This window comes from Acomys russatus, chromosome 4 (assembly GCF_903995435.1).
Source record: "Acomys russatus chromosome 4, mAcoRus1.1, whole genome shotgun sequence".
Taxonomy (NCBI): domain Eukaryota; kingdom Metazoa; phylum Chordata; class Mammalia; order Rodentia; family Muridae; genus Acomys; species Acomys russatus.
The window spans coordinates 47,827,624-47,833,248 of record NC_067140.1 but is presented as its reverse complement, the minus strand read 5'-3'; positions in this window follow the sequence as shown (position 1 = coordinate 47,833,248).

The window sequence follows — 5,625 nt, the reverse complement described above, 5'->3', positions numbered from 1 at the left end:
CTTTGTTTCATGTAACACGTCTTTTCTGTGTATGATGTAAATATGGATTCAGTTTATATAATGGAGCTCATAGTCTGTGCATTGTCAAATAATAAATGTGTACAAAATAGAGTGGGAGTGGGGAAAGCATATTTTTCAGTTCTTCCTCTTTTTTTTCTTGGCTTAGGGCATTGCCAAACCTTTTGAATTAGTGGTCTCATGACTCTTGGCTGTCATAGCTACCAACTGAGCCAACAGTAGTTAGCTGTGTCTCACCTGAGTCTGTCTTGAAATCTTCCTTGCCTGTCTTTTTATCTTCCCTAAAATCTCCTGAAAATACTATAAAACCTTACTACCCTGATCTTAATTCCTGGCACTAGTACCTTCTACCTCATTAGCTCAAGTGGCTCTGAGCTTTGTCAGTTCAAGTTTTCTATCTTCCATTACTTTTTCCAACTATGCCAACAGCCCATTCTCAGGAGGGTTTTTCTTAGTAATGAAGTTTTCTTTCCCTTACTAAAACCCTTATCTCACCATCTCCAGGTTCCTTCTTTCACAGACCTTCTTCAATATGTTCTACTTTCTGTAAAATGCTTCACTTTTCCAATCTTTGTCCCTGTCATTCCATTTCATTCAGGACAAACTCAGCCATCCTAAGAGGAAAGGCTTTAACACACTCAGTCCATTCTTGACCAAAGATATGGTATAATTTGCACCTATACTCCTAGTAAGTGGCTCCCTGTACATTCACTTTTAGTTATGATTTTAATAAAAAGATTTCTCAAACTCTAGCTCCACTTTCTGTTCTTTATCATTTTTCCATCATTGTTTTTTCTGTCCATGGGTTTCTTTAAAAAGATATCTCCTCCATACTTTCTATTGGGGGCATCTTCCTCACCTCAGCTTTTGCTTGTCTTACTTAGAAAATCTTTTATGAACTCAGAGCCTTCTCTGACAAAGAATCACTTCATTTCTACTCTTTCCTGGACTAGAGGTAGTCAGCACACATTAGTACCATTCTGCCACTTGCCTTGTTGTGATTGTCCCCTGTGCTTAGCCTTACACTTCCACTCCACTTAGCTATCAAAACTGTTCATAAGCTACACACCTACTTAGAATGTGGTGGTTTGGGTAGAGTGTTCCCCACAGGGCACTCTATTTGAATGCTTAGTCATCAGGGAGTGGGCCTACTTAAGAAAGATTAAGAGGCAAGGCCTTGAAGTAGGTGTGGCCTTGTTGGAGGAAACTTGTCACTGGGAGGTAGGCTTTGAGGTTTCAGATAGACAAGCCAGGCCCAGTGTCTTTTTCTCTTGCTGCTACCTGATCATCTGGCCATAGGACTTCCAGCTACTCCTCTAGCATGATGTTGTCTGTGTGCCTCCATTCTCCACACCATAATAATAAGGAACTAGACCTCTGAAACTGTAAGCAAGCCTCAATTACCACCTAAACTTTGGAAAATTTTTATGAAACGAAAAGAAGCTACCAGATTTTCATGAGATAGCCTATGGAGGACTAGTCTTTATATGTTAGTGGAGAAGGTTAAAGGAAGCCTTAACCTATTCATCTCCAGGAGAAGTTGACAAATGGAACACCAGTGGAATGAGTTTCTCCTTCTCCAACCAAGGGGAGAACATGTTTCTTAAGCAATATATTTTAAAACTACTATGAAAACTATGTTCTGTTCTAATAGTCCCCAAGATAACGAACAGACCCAGTTTTGACACTCTGAGTTTCTGGCTCCTGAACAACATTCCAACAACATGTATTTCCAGAGAAAACACCATGAAAAAGTATCAAGCTGTAACTAGCCTCAAGTAAACAAAGCAAATACTGCATATTAACACTAAAACTTAATGCTTATGAACATGAAAACAAAGAGAGTAATGAAGAACATTGTGTTCATTTGAAATTTTTATTTGGAAATTATCTTCTGGACCAACCCATTCCCACTGGGAGATAAAGGTGCACTGGGAACAGTATTGCTCTGGTGTCTAATAGGTCCACACAAGGCCATACATCAATCCAGGCCTCTGTCTTCCATTTCTTCCCTGTCTAAAAGCTGTGTGGAGAGGTACTCAGAACAGAGTGCCCTGCCTGCAATGGGGACAGCATCTTACTCTCTTCAAGAGGACAGAGCATCATCTTACTATCACTTTGCAGAATATTACCAATACTACAGGAAAACTCCATCACAAGGTGACCAAAGGCATCTGACCTCTAATACACCCTCTGCTTTCAATGTGATGCTCCTTATGGTGTGCAGAAACCTCCTCACATCCCATTGACTTCCAAATCAAGTGGTCACAGCATATCCATCACCACCAACATGCAAAGTTCTTGGCGTGTCCCAATGATTACGGCATGTCAGCCAGTAGCCCAGTGAGAGATGAAGATGTAAGAGACTACAGAGTGCAGGTCTCCACTGTCATTCTAACTGGGAGTAGATAGCAGGTTCAGTTAAATAGCATTCCTCTAACAGTGGACATTATCCTAGCCAGAAACCATCAATTACTTGGGGTACTTAGAGACCTTACCTCAGCACCTCTGACAGACAGATTTACGGAAAAGGAAACTGAAGATAAATAGGACCAAAATTCCTAGAACCAAGGATGGTGAGGAACTGATCCAGACCACCTCAGAAATCCCAGCTACTGAGATATTAAGACTGATAGTCACGACAATAATTTTAACATGCAGAAAGAGCTCAAGCATTGCTAAGAATATTATATTGGATCATATATCATCTGAAATATAGGAACAAGAGGAATAATGTTGATTCCTTTCATTTGTTATGACCATGACAGCATCTCTTTGATTTGGTCTTTGCAAGCCTGTCATGATTTTCCCACCTAATCTCACTAGTGGCTCCATCTGTCCAAAACTGCAGCCACCACATCTGGGGGTTTTATTTTTTTGTGAGCTCCCTGAGCCTCAGTTTCTCAATTTGGATGAAAAGCCAGACATAGGGCAGGCATGTCTGAATTGGGGGCCATTTCTGGCCCAGTCACTTGGAACTTTTGGAGATTTGAAGATTCCTGGCTTATGCAACCATATGCCGTCTATTCTTAAGGTAGTTGCAAAGATTTAATGTTTCTTTAAGTGTAAAGCTTGCAAAAACTAAAATTAAATTTCTTGGCTGAATTTGGAACAAGTAATTCAGAGCTTGTTAAAAGTAATAAAAATAATATATGTGTTTACCTCTGCTTATAGAAATTATAGCACATAAGGAAGCATACTTGATATACAATATGATTTTCTGACTATTTTTCAAAATGGACAACTAATCAGTGGTGTTAAATCTAGTTTCTTCAGGTGAAATAGACACATTGATACTATAAGCACTTAGATTATTTCAAATAGTCAATATTCACTTTCCTAAATTAAGTTCTTCAATAACTGCTTTACTCTGTGGTGCTTTTTTTAACTCTGAGTCACAGCCCAATATTTAAATGTACATCTCACTGGAGTTTGGATTGCCACAAGTTTCCATTAGTAGACTTAGATTACTGAGGGATCTTCCCTTTTACCACCTCTACTAGCATTCTATAGATGTGAAAAAGAAATAAGATGGGGCAAAGTAGCCACCAGCACTGCATTCTTGAACATGGTTGGTATGAAATTCATTTGAGATCAATAGAATTACTAAAGGTGAAGGAATGAAATCTGCCCTTATCAATCTTATTGTAGGTAAAACATCCAAGTGCAAGGAAGCATTCTGATTTTCCAAAAGTGAGATAGTATTTTGGTATACAACCAGAATCTTGAATCAACTTCTTCCCTCCTCATTTCAATGAGACACCAAGGAATGGCTAAGGAAGTGTTGTAGTTACTTTCCTATTGGTGTGAAGAAACAAACAGAAGTTGCCAATGACCAAGCCAACTTATACACAAAGGATTAGTTGGGATTTACAGTTTCAGAGGGTTAGAGTTCATGGTACAGCACATGGCAGAAGCCAGGCAGGCATGGTGCTTGAGAAGTGGCTGAGAGCTTACATCTTGACAAAAACATAAGCACATGACTCATTCTTCAAACAACACTATTTTTAAAAGTCCGAGGTGTAATTTATAAATTACACTAGTGCGAAGGCAACCTAGGATACTCAGTCTATTACTTGCAGAAAATAAGATTAAAATATCACTAACCAACAGAAAACAGAATCATTTATTCCATATTACCAACAGGCCGACTTATATATTTTGTAATTATTACAGATAGATATACATGTACCTTATGTAAAAAATAATGTAATTTTGCAGCTTACATTTATCAATAGGCATCAGGAATATTTTCTCAGTAAATGTATATTCTTTTCCTCTCTCTCTTAAAAATAATTTATACAGATGGCATCTGAATTGTTATCCCCTCACTTGTATCTTTTGTTCCTATGTCATTGAAAATACTATTGGGAATGGTTGATTATTACAGTGTTACTCTTATGAATGACTGGTCGTGTTTAAATAGAGACCACAGATAACTATCTCTTTTGTTGGAGATAAATCACATATTATCCCTGAAAAATAAGATTTATTCATAAAAGCTATTTTCTTTTTCATTTTGGAGTGTCAGCTTTTAAAAACAATTTTCATATGACATATTTGATTATGTTTTACTTTCTCCGATCATCTCCTGGATCCTCTGCACCTTCATCCCTAAACAAATTTCTCCCCTTCCCCTCCATTTCTATATTCTCAAAAATAACCCACAAAGACAAAAGGCTAAAAATGACCAAGGGTTTAACAAAAAGAACACAGTGAAAGTTTGTTTTGTGTTGTCTAACTACTGCTGGACAGAGGGCTTGTTCTCACTCCTTCTATCTATCTATCTATCTATCTATCTATCTATCTATCTATCTATTATATATCTATCTATCTGTTCACTTATATCCCAATTGTAATCCTAGTCCCTTCCCGTCTCTCCTCCTGGTTTCACCCTCCTTCCTTTTTCCCTCTCCCTCCCTTCCCTTCCTCCTCAGAAAAGGGGAGCACCCCCCATTCTATCCCATCATATCAAGTCCAATCAAAAGTAAGCACATCCTCTTTGTCTGTGGTCTGGCGAGGCAACACCACCAGGGGGAAGTGATCAAAAAGCAGGCAACAGACAGAGAGAATGCTGCCTAAAAAGGGCAAGCTTGGATGCAGGCAGAGTTGACAGTCAAACTCTGCCAACAGAGTTAGCAAGTCCTCAATAGTTTCTGCCTCACACATGTCTGTCATGTATATTGGGCCAGAAGGCTGAAGATGCTGCTGCAATGTTACAGAGAGCTTTGAGTTACTATTCAGATAGCAAACTGTCTCTATCATCTTCTTATTGAGAAAGCTACTAACCTGCACTCCTGGTATACTCAAGTAATCATTTTTATTGCTTCTCAAGACTCCGATGGGGTTAAAGACCAGGAATTTTAGTTTTACAATTAAGCTTAGTTGTTTAGGGGTTAAGAGTTAATATGTTTTTAGGTATAGATAGATGTTTTAAGTTTATAATGATGAGATATGATATAGATACTGATTTACATTCAGAATTTTAGATGCACCAAGATAGCAAAGATGTTTTCTTCAAGGCTGCCGAAGAGAAATAACCAAAACACTAAGAATATAACATTTATATAATTCCTGATTGTGTAATGGTTCTTCTTGCTATAGGTA